Source organism: Sebastes umbrosus, chromosome 5 (assembly GCF_015220745.1).
Source record: "Sebastes umbrosus isolate fSebUmb1 chromosome 5, fSebUmb1.pri, whole genome shotgun sequence".
Lineage (NCBI taxonomy): Eukaryota > Metazoa > Chordata > Actinopteri > Perciformes > Sebastidae > Sebastes > Sebastes umbrosus.
Genome location: NC_051273.1, coordinates 12148631 through 12164329, shown reverse-complemented (window position 1 = coordinate 12164329; position 15699 = coordinate 12148631). Strand labels below are relative to the sequence as shown.

The 15699-nt window shown below is 40.2% G+C and overlaps 1 protein-coding gene across 1 annotated transcript in view; it reads right to left on the bottom strand.

Annotated features, from left to right (window-relative positions):
* The window catches only part of LOC119488851 (BMP/retinoic acid-inducible neural-specific protein 3-like), a 61096-nt gene extending 56472 nt beyond the window's left edge, over positions 1 to 4624 (bottom strand). The window contains exon 1 of the mRNA XM_037770806.1: positions 3907 to 4624. The gene's annotated coding sequence lies outside the window, so the exon portion shown is untranslated. The remainder of the gene's footprint in view (positions 1 to 3906) is intronic.
* Positions 4625 to 15699: the final 11075 nt, after the last annotated feature.

The window sequence follows — 15699 nt, the reverse complement described above, 5'->3', positions numbered from 1 at the left end:
CATTTAGGAAAGTATGGTCCAATTTGGAGTCAAATAGACCATAAAGCAGGGTATGCTTTAGGGCGTGGCTACCTTGGGATTGAAAGGTCGCTACCACGGCGTTGTCCGGTCTGGGAGTTGTCTTTTAAACCTTTCACAGTGTGTTTTCAGTTCATGAATGTCAATTGTAACATTTTGGTCCCCTAAAAATGTCTTATTCAGCGTTCGCTTGTACTTATATCCACCCTTTCATGTCACTTCTGGTTGCAAAAAAACAAGGCGATGGCCAAAAACCAAGATGACGATGGATAGAATGCCGAACTCGTGGCTTCAAAACCATAGTCCACAAACCAATGGGTGACGTCACAATGACTACTCCCACTTCTTATATACAGTCTATGCATAGCAGCTGATCAACATGGCGGCCAGAATGCAGATAAACTGGCCAGTGTTTGTACCACTGTGAATTCCCACGTTGCATCAGTGGCACTGTTTGTTATAGAGTGTGCAGTTCTATTTAAGGAACATAATCGTACTGTACGTCACATCAGAAACTGTGTCTTTGTAAAAATCCAATTTAATCTTTCTACTGCTATTATTTGCAAAATAAGTCAGTAGCTTATTAAGGCGGAGAAACTCTCCAACAGACATCTTCTAGGCCAGCATGGAAACAGATCGGGCCAACAAATCATTCCTCTCACAAAAGCAAGATAGAAATTTGGCCGGGGCGGGAGCAATAAACTGACAAACACAGGAGCAAACCCTCCTTTTTTTTTATAAAGTGACAATTCATTATAGAAGATGGATAGCAATGAGCCCAGCAGTCACCCCCATCAAAAGAAAATGCATCATTATGAAAATATCCAAAAAAGTAACATTTTTTAAACTGCAAAGGTGTTACAGCAAATCATTATAAGCTATTATACATAAAAAGCTCAAGTCGAAAAGCAAAGCAGGGGAAAAGTCACCTTAATAATCGCCACCTAGACTGTAAACTTCTCACTTGCAGGCTTTTATATGGCTGCATATCACAGAGCGGCCAAGTACATACAGTGAATGAGGCTTCTATAAATCACAGTAAAACACAAATAGACCTCTTCTGCTGGTGGCCTTGTGCAAACAGGGACAAAGGTGGCACTTAAATTCCACACTCTTCTAACCGGCTTTTTCTTTCTTCATCTTTGCTTGTGACTTCAACTGCTACTCTGGCCTCTCGAATACGAACAAATGGAGCAAATTATACATATTTCTATGCCATCCTTACTTCTTACCTTTCACTAGAGAAGAAGAGGTGATCTAGGAGATGAAATGATTCATTCATCTTGTTTTGAGCTCAACCTTTTGCACTTTTCATGGCGTATAATACAATAAGGAACACAACGTTATTAACCATTTTCTGAAAGGGACTGTTCGAGTGTCCTCACGACTTAAACCCACTGATCCCAGGCTTTTCGCGTCGAAAATACAAGCTCAAAAGTCCCTTTTGAATGCAGATTTAACTGTGATTTGTTGTGACAATGCTTTGCTTAATATAAGGGATGAGTTATGTGAAGTTAATTTAAATGGGGTGGCATTTTTGTCATGTCTAGTGTATGGTTTTGCTTCGTTAAATGCCCGACGCATGTTTTTGTGATTAGTCTGCACTTGATTTGTACAATATGGTATTCAATTGAGTGTTAATTTTGAGTATTTTTTTGACTGACTACACATTTGCTGTAGTGTGTGTGTGCTTTTACAGAATATGTTCAGACTCGACATTCAATTACCAGCTGCCTCAGAGAGAGATTTCAGTTTAACGTAACAGTCGCACTTAATCTGAGAGATTCTATTTTGACGCCCTTGTCAGTCTCAAATCCCTCAATGAGACATTTTTTCCCACGATTTTCTACTCTTTTTGCTTTACTCTCACCGTCTCATCTTTCCTACTGTTTTTCACTCTCTCCCTCCAAAAACGCTCTCTTCTCTCCATCAGTTTAGATTGAAGTCAAACTCGTCGGTTTGCTCATTATCATAAAATAATGGGCTGTGGATATTGAGTGGATCCTGGCAAAACTTGACCCCGAAATACCACCAAAATCTGCATAGTTAAACATTTTCGGCTTTTCATCCTCATTTCTTTCTTCCTTCTTTTCTTTCAACCCCTTATCTCCTTATTCCAGACTTCATTTTTACCTGTCTCTTCCAACTCCCGCTTCCCAGCGGAAAAAAATATGTTATGATCAAATATACTGCAGTGGTGTTTCATACAGCGAGAGCCCTCATTCATTAAGTCCAACACTTGTTAGCTTATTCCACCTACCCAAAGCTTAGCAATGGAAAAAACATTTTGCATCAAACTGAAGCTGCATTTACTCCGGAGTCTTTTTATTCCCTTGTGGTGTGTTTACAGTGACGAGGGGGGGGGGGGGGGTTGGTGGCAGATTTCCTTTCGTTTCCCTCCCTCCCTCTCCCATTCTCTTCCTCAGCCGTCACACCTACGGATGATGCCTCATCCGGTCCTATCAGGCAACCAACACTAAACTGTAAGAACAAGGAGCCCTCTCTGGCATGTAATTCCTCCTGTTGGCATTAGTCTAGAAGCCTGTAGATGTCTCTCTGCTCAGTCACAGTTGCCGTGTGAAAGTGCTTTTTCAAGCTCAATTTGTCTCCTCTCAAGTATATGCCCATCATCACAGGCAGCTGTTTTTTTTTCATCAACACCTTGACAAACAAAACACAAAAGTAGACATCTAGCCTGGCTGGACATCCTAACAATGAGAAAATGTTGCATTTGTCGAGGTTGGTGTTTCTTTTTTTGTGGGGGGCAGGTGAGCGACACAAGGAGAGAAATCGCTCTTTTCATGGGAGGAGACAGTGTGCCTTTCAGGCCTGGACACGGTCGGGTTCACCAGTCTCCCAGGATAGATGAGGACACCGCTGAACAGTGGCCCTGTTGTGGCCCTATAAAAAGTCCCAGAGCTTTGGCACTTCTGCCTAACACTGGCAAGTGGCAATGAGAATTACAGCAGTGATTCACTGGCTTTTCCTTCCACCATAAAGCTCAACTACAAAACTGCCTTCCAAGCTGCCACTGCAGAGATGCTCTAAGATAATAATATTAAGTTAAATACTAAAAAAATAACACCTATGCCAGCCTGCCCTTGGACTGGTATGATTGCATTTAAAAACGGTTGTGTGTTTTCTTCGAGGGCATTTGGCTCATTATCAGAGCCTCCGCCGACGATCCCACAAGGCTGCCTGCCCTGACTCATGTGCCTTCTTTTGAGGGTGACGCTTGAGGGTGAAATGTGTAATTATGAAATCAGTGGGACTTTTTTTCTTCCATGCTCCAGAGCGAGAGCTGTGCTTTTCTTGCCTCCGCCGGTGTATTTGGCGAACCCCCTGCTTCCGTGCACACATCGGTGTTAGAGATCTGATCCTCTACAGGGCGAGAATGCCAATACACCCTAAGGAATATAGATTAGAGATGTTTGCTGGAAAGGCAGATAAAGGGTGGCAGTGTGGGTGAAGGGGGAGGGAGATGGGATGTGGGAGAGAGGAGGCGGGGAGTGAGGAAGGAAGGGAGGAGATGAATCTGCTTGTGCTCATGTATATACACTGATAGAGCATGGAAAGCAATACTGTGTAAAGTGGTAGTTTGTGTGTGTGTGTGTGTGTGTTTGCATGCAGGAGGGAGTCATATGTTGCATGATGAGTTTGTGCTTTTGCATTGTGGTCAGGCCTCAGATCAGAAAGCATTTCACACAGTCACAGCACAGCATATTTTAAGAATGCTATATCCAGGTCAGAAACACACTGCTGGTGTATGTTGTTATTTCCCAGAAAAGAAAAAATAATAATCATAAGAAAAAACATCTACAGGTATAGGTTAGTATTCTACCTTATATCCACACTACATAATAAATGTGTAATTGTCAAGGAACTCACCGTGGTTTGGAACAGCAGATAAAGTTTAACTCAGTATTTCCCATTCTCTCTTGCTGAATCTCGGTGGCTCTCTCTCAACTGCTGATACTCATTTCATTTCACAGTTTTGTCAGGGTTCAATAGCAACTCCACGGAGAAGAGGAAAAAAAAAAAAAACAGCACTCCAAAAAAGAAAAATACACACTCAGGAGATCCGAAAAGAAGTGAAAGTGAGAGGAAGGAAGGCTGGCTGCCTCCGGACCAATCCGTCGCACACCAGTGAGAAACTTTGACTTATTCAGTTCCCTAGAAGAAGAAGCAGAGGCTTTGACCTTTTCTGGGGATAATGACTTTACAAAATGAAATCATCCAGCAGGAGATGTAGTCAAGAGGAGAGGAGAAGGAGGAGGAGGAGGAGGAGGAGGAGAGACTCAAGGAGCGCAAAGGGGGCTGTCGATTAGAAGATTACAAAAAAAAAAGACGCGTTTGCGCATTTTGTTTCCAGCGGTTCCAGATGCGATGGAATGCGGACAGCGGAGATGGTTAAAATATCCCGTTATGAATTCCACCCGGGCGCTGTGTTTTAACCCCCCTTCTTCTTCTTGACCCGCCTACTCTGCATCGCTGTGTGTGGATGGAGCGCACAGATCCTGCATGGAGAGAAACTGTAGGTAGAGAGGCGCCCCAGCAGCAAATAACAGGCAGCTATGGGCTGCCAGAGCTCTCCTCCGGTTCTCCCCTCTCTCTCTCTCACTGAGTCACATGTTTAAGACACAAGTAACCCTCTGTAATAACTGCCAAAGGAGCGTGGACTAAGATAGGCGACGTGGGGAGAATGATAACAAGCGTTTTTTTTGGGTAATAGTCTCTCTCCTTTTCTCACTTTAAAGGTCCCATATTATGCTCATTTTCAGGTCCATACTTGTATTTTGTGGTTCCCCTAGAACATCTTTACATGCTTTAATGTTAAAAAAAAACTTTATTTTCCTAATATGGTTGGCCTGAAGATACCTGGATTTACTCTCTGTCTGAAAACGCTCCATTTTAGCGTATTTCGACGGAATTGCGACGCAATTGCAACAGAATTGCGTTGCTATAGGCAACAGCTTGGGTCCATGTGTACTTCCTGTCAGCTGATGACATTCACATACACTGCAAACAGGAATAAACTGGGTAAAAGGTTTAAATATTGTATATTTGTGACATCACAAATGGACAGAAATCCTGACAGCTTGTTTCAAATGCAGAGTTTCTGAATACGGCCTGTGTATTTCCCTGTGGATTGAGCATTTCGGTACTTTCACAGTATTTATATATAGGACTTAAACATGCTTTATAATAAAAAGAACATGGAAATTTCACTTTTTTATAATATGGGACCTTTAAATGGAAAACTCTGGTACAGAATGACACATTAACCTTACGCCCTGATATAGTTCTTTTAACCCTTTCATGCATGAATTATGATAACCTCAGTCAGGATTTTTTTTTACCAGGTGTTTTTTGTTCATCTTTAGGCATGGAAAAAAAATATTGACTTTCATTTTTTTTAAACACACATTTGTCAAGGAGTTTTTCAGATGTCCGCTTTGTTGGACAGCATGCCGTTGAGTTTTCAACTGAAGAACTATGTTATTTCCAAAACAATGAATAAAAATGATAAATTGTGTAAAAACTATAAAATCATATTTATTTTGAATGCTGCTAAAACTAATGTATTCACATATTTTAACATATTATAACACTGCTCAATGCAATGCAAAAAAGGTAGAACCTCACTCCTAATTCCTCAGCCTCTCACTTCTCTATTTCTGCTCTCTTGTCCTGTCTCCTCCCTCCCTCATTCAGCTTCTCACTCTTGACTCCTCAGCCCTTCCCCATCTGCCCCATGCTGAACTTTTTTTTCAATTAACATTCTCTCCAAAAATAACAACAATATTGTCCATGGCTCTCCAAATACTCTCTTCAGGACTTACTGCTGAGTGGAAGGTTTTCTCGAGTGCATCTAACACTGGTCTAATTTTGAACAGCTTATCAGCATTTTCTGGCTCCTGTGAGTAATTATCAACAAAATGAATTTATCTCAGAATCTGCTCAACTGTGTTATCGCAGTTATGTATAAAAGGATGCAATGGGAGTAATTGAATATACCCCCCATAACATAACTGCTTGGAAAGGTCCAGTCCAAAAAAAAAAAGAAAAGAAGTGCCTCCAGAGAGGACGTCAACATTTAAGTCCTTATCTGTCTGAGCTGTCACATTAGTAAGAGGAGAGGTGTTGAGCATAATCCTCTTTGGGTTTTTGTCTTGTGGAGCATGCCTATGCATGAACCATGAGTCATTAAGTGGCACACTGCAAAGGCAGCTCTGCTGAAATCACCATGCAGGAGAGACTGTATAGCCACTGAGTGAATGAATAGATGCTGGCATTTTCATAATGACTATGACAGCACACATTATAGTAACAGGGATCAGCGCTGTTAAACTGTACAGCTAAAGGTACCTGATTTCATTTCAGATTGCATGGATCAAAACCAGCGGCGCCAGAGCGCGTGGGATTCTTTTGTCTTTTTGTCTGAATTATACAATATAAATTCCCCAGTGATGTGGGCACCCTCCTGGGTGAGTAGGTTTCTTTAAGCCCATGGTAGCTAAAAGTGAACATTAAATATCAAATGCAAAATGCTAAACTTGTTGCAATTAGTATTTTCATGTGACAGAAGCATGTTTTGAATACTGATAAACACTGAGGCCTGAAACTTATGTGAAGGGTTAGGGTGCTGCATCATATACCTACTAGAAATTAAATATTTAATCGCATTATTGTCCATGATTTCTGCCGATTAACTGCACATTAATCACACATTTTATCTGTTCAAAATGTACCTTAAAAGGGAGATTTGTCAAGTATTTAATACTCATATCAACATGGGAAAGGGCAAGTAATCTTGCTTTATGCAAATGTATGTGTATATTTATTATTGGAAATCAATTAACAATACAAACAATGAAAAATATTGTCCAGAACCTTCACAGGTACTGCTTTTAGCATAACAAATATGCTCAAATCATAACAAACTCAAGCCCAACAGGCAACATACAGCTTGTCAGTGTGCTGACTTGACAATGACTTACCCAAAACTCCATGTGATTATCATAAATCCGGCATGTATGTAAGGCGGAGACTCGAACCCATTTTCATTCACATATCTTGACGTCAGAGGTCAAGGGACCCCTTTGAAAATGGCCAAACCAGTTTGTCCTCGCCAAAATTTAGCCTGAGTTTTTTAGCGTTATTTAGCCTCCTTCGCAACAAGCTAGTATGACATGGATGCTACCAATGGATCCTTTAGGTTTTCTAGTTTTACATTATACCATCTTCAGTCTAACTTTAAAACTATGCCAGATTCAACCTAATAACCACAAGTTGCGTTCATACGTTAAAGAAATCAGTGGCGTTAACACAAATTTGTGTTAACGCATTATTATCGTGTCCACCCCATCCACCATGACCTCCCTATACACAGTGTTTGTCGCTCTTTATAGTTCCTGGTTCACGGTTAGGTATATATATGAATTACCGTGCATTACTTGACACAGAATCCGAGAAGTGTTGCTAGATAAATCGTCCTAAAGTGTTGCAGACAACCAATTGAAAAATCGTTTTTGTGGGTATAGCCTTAATGAGCTTTGTATGAGAGCAGCCTGCATATACAGTACAATGTGGATGGTGTCCATGGGCCGTTTGTTAACTCCTGATTCTGCTGGGGCAACAGAAAAGAAACCACCCAGAAACAGCGTTAAATTAAAATCTGTGAAAGCAATCAGGTCTTGGAATTCTACAGGCACAGCAGCCTCAGTGTGGTGCTAATTAACCTAGTTCCTGGTGTATCTCAGTGTCCATTTAGTATGCTGTGATGTGCTGTAGCTGTCCGCGGTTCTGAAGTTGATTTATGTCGCGTCCCAGCAGAGATTTGTGCCAGAATCGGTGTGTCACATACTCCGTTCTATATTCCTCGACTGTCAATTCTGATCAGGATGTTGCCACAAAAAAGTGACAACTTGTTAGAAAAATGTCATTAATTTAACCATTTCCTTAAGTGTATTCATCCATCTGTGTGCTACATTAGCAAAATGACAGCGTTGTTTCCTTTCCAATCCATTTATCATTCATACCTTTCCAACTCCGTGGGTTGTTGTTAGAGACGATATGCTTGTGGATGGGGTGCTGTCCATGGTGCTGAGTAACCAGCCTGTTTGGAGCCCCCGGGAGCATAAAAGTTTCACTTTTAGATTAAAAACTACTTAAATATGTGATTGGATAAGTGATTCACATTATTTATAAACCTTTCCAAGAGTGCTTTCCTTACATAACATCAGGCAAAACATAATAATTACAAACCACTTTATGTGATTGTGTTTTGTTTGACAAAAACACTTCACCAGAACCAACATTTCACCGGAACTTTATTTTTTTTTCCTCAAAATATGCTCTACGTCTGAAACAGTGTCCCTTTCTTCTTGGTCGCGACCCGCTAAGTACTGTAATTCCATTAATTTCGCTATCAACCATTAATGACCGCCATTAGCATATTAATGAGTGATGTTCATGAAACGGATCTCCATCATGTCTGGTGGAACTGGAGCAGCCCAGTGGATTTGCCGCTCCGGTGTCTGTGATGAGCGAGGCTGTGTAACTAATTTACACCTTAAGCACAGTCTCATTAGACGACCTGAGAGTGTCTGGAGAGCATCGCATTCATTTTAGCTCTGAGACTGTCTGTCTGGACGGGTGCAGGAAATGTTCCCTCTGATAGGGAGAAGGGGTGTCTCGTGCAAGGTTTGGCCTTTTTCACTGTCATTCTTTATTTTCTAATGCCGGCGCTCTGTTCAAAAGGGAGTTCACGTCATGTCCATGTCAGATAGGAGTCATACCTGATACATATAACCTTTATGATTTTATATATTTTTTTTATGGAAGATACTTTAACACACAACCCGCCAATTAGATTGTTACAGGGGAGAAACTTTCCCAAGACTCCCTCATAATAATTGTAAAACAAATTGTGCTTACTACCATGTGTACTCTTAGATGTCACTGGAACTCTGTGTATTCTAAAACTTTTCAAACTAAATACTTTTCACCAGTTTCAATAAGCAGACAAACATTTCAATTTAAATCATGTTAAGTTATGATAGAATTAGATAATCTTGTATTAGTCCCACAGTGGGGAGATTTGCAATGTTATTGGAAATTAATACCACTTATATAACTTTAAACAGAGGGGGGGTATTTTATTCAAATTGCATTTGGAGTCAACTTGACAGCATTTATAAAAGCTTTCACAAAATGAATTGTATAATAAGACTGGCATAGTCTTAATAAATCCAGATATTTAAATGAACCAGTCTAAAGCTGACTTTCTGTAATGGCTTCAACTTAAAAGTAATGAACTTACTGCTCTGTGTCTCAATCATATCAGAGTTTCTATTGGCCAAAAGCTAACGTGGGTGAGAGTAATGGAAACAATATGCTTGTTTTATGGCGCAAATGGTCCCCATCTGTAGGTATGCACTTTTTGATGATACAGCACAGTTTTATAATTTATAGTGAATTATTTTGCAGACCCCCTGACAGAGTGCCTAGGACCCCACTTTGAGCGTCTTTTAAGAAATTGTAGTTTTTATTGCCTAAACATAAAGAAGCCTTTTTGTTTGTGCTGAAATGCAACATTTCATTCACTTTTACAACGTGAACATGTTGCTTTTAAGTTTCACTTTCAATGTAGTACGCATTGTAGGCCCCTATTGACCCGCATCTATGGTGCTTATAGCGACCGATAACGTTTATGGCCTGATAACAGTCGAATCGGGTACACATCAACAGGATTTGCGATTTCTCCCCCATTCCGTGCCCCATCTCGGTAGATCTGTAGCAGAATGCCTGACAGTCAGGCTCCTGCGAACTCTTAAGTCAATTCCACTACAGTCACACACAAGTCGAACCACCCCCCCAACCCGCACCCCCCCTATAATTTGACCTTAGCCGTCTCCAATATCCCTCAGGCAGCCATGGAGGACAGTTGATTCAGATAACTCCATTGCACTGGGCCTGTGAAATGAATTTAGGCCTGTTCAACTAAGGGCCCCATTCATTTCACCTCCATTTCGCCGTCTATCATTTCCCCCAGAATACCATCAGACCAGCAGTTATCTATTCTATATTTAAAACAGCTAGGATTATTTGGTGCAGGGGGATGAATATACCTCATACTTCACACAGATTACCTCAAGCTATCTTGTGTTACCTTCTATCTATTGCTGCACTACAGATTCAGTATTTGAATATAAGCCAGCGCCAGCAGTATCATACCCAGTTTATTATGGTGTGTGCTTATCACTGCATACCCAGGACAAAAGGTTCATGAACAGAAGGAACTTTCTTAAACTGCTCAGAGGGAATATCCAACTTTTTTTTGTCTCATCACAAAGCAGAAAATTCTGCTCCTTCGCCTCTTGAGCTTTTAAGAAGTCGGAGTAGCAATCATCATTATTTACCCTTTGTTGAACACAGCAAAAATCTCAAGAACAAGCCATCGAAAAAGACTTAATGGTACTCAGGGTTAATGTTTTAATCTACCGGAACTCCGCCTAATATCATAACTAGTTCCCAAATGTGCCCTACTGTTGTACTTATTATACCATAAACAACACTTTGCGTAATGGCCAATATGAGGCTTAATGATGACCCTGATGAGGAGAGGAATTAAGTTGATACCAGAGGCGGTGTTATAAAAAAGGTGAGATAACCTTGTTTCGGCTGAAAGCAACAACAGCAAACGCCGCGATAGTAATCAGCGTTTTCATTCACGATATTTATCATGGTATGACAGCCTTCAGTGCTTAACAGTGTGGCTGCTAAGTCAGTAGGATTGCAGGATTGCAGGATTGATAAAACAACAGTGGAGGGGGGGATGAGAAAGGTAAGCTGCTTTTTCTACCCCTTGAGTAAACACAGATCACATTCGCAATCTCGTACGGATAATGTGCTATTCTTCCCCTCCATATGATGCCATAAGAACTGCAGGCTTAAGAGTGCTTTAGTTAAGATTTGAGTCATAACAGCAAATGCAAATTGTGTTTTCTTATTGCAGATAGAAAAAAAAGAAGAAAAAAAAGTTATTGGCACAAATCCCTGGACAGGCAAAAAATCAACTACAGTCAAAGTGCCCTTAGGTTACACACTGAACTTACAACTACCCCTGTGAAGTTGTTCACTGGCCAACAAAACAGAGCTGTAATACACATTTGACAAAGAATTCCCACTGCAACCACTCCCTTGTTGTTGCTAATGTATTCTTTTTTTTTCCAACTAGTACAAATGTTTAAAACATTCAAATAATAATAAAAAAATAATTACGATCGGCAGCACAGCGGGTATCTGTCTTTGTAGTTACACATTTCAGAAGTGCAGACATTATTAGTCAGTGCTCTGACTGATAAAAAAAATGGGAAATTGAGAGGCCAGATATGGATAAACCAGTGTGTCTTTCTACCTAGAGTATGCTGCCATGGATGGCGGAAACCTATCATTGAAACCCAATGAACAGATAGCGTGCAGATTTATCAGAAATGATATAGTGCTGTGAATGAGAAGGCTATGGCTTCTCCATTACCCATCCATCACCGGTGATGTATTGCAGATAAACTACTAGGCAGCAACAAGCTCTTGCTGAGAGGCTGACCTCGTTGATGAAAGCGAAAACTCCCCCATGGCCATCGCAGCATACACAGCCTCCTCTTTTCAATACAACAGTCAGAGCTTGTCTCTGTACAAGGGGAACTCATATCAACACTATTAGTTGTCGGGGCTTGGTGTGTGTGCGCACTGACAGAAAAGAACAAACACACAATTTGTCTCCAGACATGGGATGGAAAGTCCGCCCCCCCCCCTGCTACTCGACATCGGGGCTTGGAGGTGAAGTCCGGAGGCGCCGAGCAGCTGTTGTGCGTCTTCACTAGCCTGTGCCTCACCTGTTCCCTTATTATTATTTATTCTACATTGACAGTAATATATACAGCTGAGCTTGCATTTTATGTTTTGATTGGGGCTGTCAATCGATTAAAATATGCAATCTTGATTAATCGCATGATTGTCCATAGTTAATTGTGATTAATCAGAAATGAATTGCACATTTTCTATCTGTTCAAAATGTACCTTAAAGGGAGATTTGTCAAGTATTTAATACTCTAATCGACATAAATATGCTTCTTTTATGCAAATGTATGTATATATTTATTATTGGAAATCAATTAACAACACAAAACAATAACACATGTTGTCCATAAACCCTCACAGGTACTGCATTTAACATAAAAAAAATATGCTCAAATCATTACATGGCAAACTGCAGCCCAACAGGCAACAACAGCTGTCAGTGTGTCAGTGTGCTGACTTGACTATGACTTGCCCCAAACTGCATGTGATTATCATAAAGTGGGCATGTCTGTAAAGGGGAGACTCGTGGGCACCCATAGAACCCATTTTCATTCACATATCTTGAGGTCAGAGGTCAAGGCACCCCCTTGAAAATGGCCATGCCAGTTTTTCCTCGCCAAATTTTAGCGGAAGTTTGGAGCACGATTTAGCCTCCTGTGCGACAAGCTAGTATCACATGGTTGGCTACTTTTGAATTCCTTTGTTTTTTTAGTTTCATGTGATGCCAGTATCTTCACGATAGCTTTATAACTGAGCCCGCTACAACCTAAAAATCATGAGTTGTATTAATATGTTATTATCGCGTTAACTTTGACAGCCCTCGTTTTAATGTAAATGCTTGATGATCAATGAGTCTGAGAAAATCTGTCCCAAGCAGTGTTTAGGTTTACACTTTATGGGCCCAAACAGCAGCAAAGGACTTTAGGCTTTTCTTTATTTTGAGTACAAACAGGTCCGCAGAATCAATGCCATCAGTAAACTGACATATAATCAACCTACGTCAGTTTATAAACACAGTTTATCAAAGAGATGACTCGTCTTTCAAAGAGCTCTAAGAAAACATGACCCTCAGCAATAACATTTCATAATATCCTGGCAATAACAGTCCCCTTTTAAGAAGCAATGTCCCAATTAAGTTTCTCTTGCCCACAGTCCTGGTTCCAGTTCTTTAAATATTGGGTTGACCTCTACCAGCAGACACTCAATATCACATTTTATCACAGCTTCACAATACATGCATTGCATCATGTCTGCAGTAAAGTTAATGAGCCAATTTATATATATTTAAATATTTTGTTAATGTCCATACATTAAATAAATATAGCCTTGGCAAAGGTTCCAATGAAGGGTTTCCAATAAAATGTAATAAAGTATCCTATCGCATTTTTTATCACATAAGAGAAAGTGTCATTATGTATGTATTGTTGCAGGTTTAGACAGGATTCAGACAGCCTTCTTGTTTCTCACTATGAACAAAATATTGAAGTTCAAAGACAAATTTCAGCCAACAGCACTTTATATCACCTCTCAGAAGGATTAAATTAAAAATTGATTCATCTTCTTCTTATTATCATTTCTGCTATTCTTCTTCTTATCATTCTTATTATCATTAGTACTAGTATTATTGCTGCTATTATTCATCTTATTGTTAACATCTTTATTAATATTAATAGTATTTTTATTATTATTATTATTGATGGGCTTTTGTACCGACCCTGTCTCCTAGAAACTAGTTTGCATCAGCAAATATATTTTCTTGGAAACAGCACTGAATAAATGTGTTAAATGTTCACTGACAGTGTATTTAATTTGCAATTTACAATATCTGCTCCCAGCAACTAAAGCATTACTTAACATTTATAATTAATTTTTAATGAGAACCACCATTAGCAATGCAGAAATAAATTATGTCACTCCGGATTGAACCATCCTTTGTGCAATTAAATGCCCTGTCCAATCATTAAAAGTTACTTTTACAGCAAAAAGAACAAAATATCCCTCACTGGCTTCCCACCCTTAGAAGAGCTGATTGTTTTTGTTGGAGCCCATGACCAAACTTCATGTATTGGATCTGTTTGCAATGCTTTTACTTGCCAAGACATACTTAGCATTTGCATTGTTTTAATACACGTCATCAGGTCAATGTATTTTGAATGAGATGTGTGTTGGGATATAGTTCTGCAAAAGCCTTAGGCCAGCCTTTGAAATGATAGAAGAATGAGATCTAATTTTCTTTACGCTGTCAGTTTCTGAGGGAAGAAAGTTTGCTCCCTGTGACCATAACTTACGTTTGACTTTTATTTTGCAAGTAGAATACATCTATACCATGTAATCACAGCACCACTTTGTGATTTAGATTTTTACATGAAAAAGCTTTCTTACTACTACTGAGGAGTGTTGGGAAATTGAATGGTTTTCTTGTCTTTTTTTTCCCCCTGTGTATTCCTCTTATCCGACCTCCCGCTTCAGCTATGGAGAGAGTAAACAAATGACACAAAGCTGAGTGGAAGTCGTACAGATAAATTCTCAACCTGTGGTTTCGCTGAGGATTGAGCGTTAGAAGAAGGGACAAGTTAAGGCATGTGAAGTGACCCGGTCCACATTACCCCTGTCACTATCTGTATTTCCCAGCTTGGCCTGATAGATCCATGGGCCCGCTGCTGACAGAGATAATACAAGGCCGAGAGAAAGACTGGTTTGTGACAGCGTGGGGGAAAAAAAAAAGAAAAAAGGCAGAGAGGAGTCGGGGAAAAGCAGAGAAGGGGGGGGAAAGTGCATGACTCAGCGAAAGGTGTCGCACCATTAAAATTAAATTTACAGCTGGTTTCAGACAAATCTGTGAGCTCCTGTGGCTGTAGGCAGAGGTGGTTGGGCATTTGGAGGACATTACAAATTGACACCCTACTTCTCGGGACTACTGAATCATTTATTACACCTACCTCTACTTAAGCTGTCGAAGCAGTGATGGGTTTGGCACTGTGTTGTCCACAGTTAATTTATCAGGGATGAGCTGGCTGGTGCACTGTCTGCCCGGTCGGCTGGTGAATCTTCCCTCTGTCATTAAAGACGTCAAAATCTACAGCTTTCATTTCATCAACGAAGCTAAAGGAGAAGATGCCATGAAGGCGCTTGCTAAAGCATGTTTTAGGAGACGTTTATATGGGTGCTGATTTGAATAATCAATATCATAATGTGCTGCTGCTGCTTAGATACTTATTGTTTCTGTGTAAAGTCGTAACGACGTCAACAGTTATGGTTGAGGCGGGGTTTTAATTTGTCAAAACACTAGGGGTAGTTACCACGTCACTCCCTGTGCAGATGATTTGTCTCTGGAAAAGCCTGAGCGAGACATTAGGTGTGAGTATGAGTTGAATTCCACCGTTTTGCAATGAAGAGCATTTATTAAAAAAAAAAAGGGATTTTTTTAAGTATCCAAAAGCAGCAGGCAAACCTAAATGTGTGCACGAACCCATGGATAGAGCTGATGATTTTTTTTTTCTGCGGACCCTGATTAAACACACAAATTAAAAAGCATATCTAAAACCTGGCTTTCCCCATTGAAGTATTACTAAAACCGGCGCTTCCAACATTATGCAGAGAAATTGATTTCTTTTTTTAGACATTACCATAATACCCTTATATCTGTCTGCCCAAATTAATTACTTCAATTACTGTGGAGCTTAGCGAAATGGATTTGCATTTTTTGGCCGCAGAGCAAAAGCCAGTCACTCCTATTTTGCCTGTCATTCAGTCACGGGTACCAGATGAAAGAAACACCATTAGGATTTACTGTGCTTTAAAGCTTATTTTTAGCCT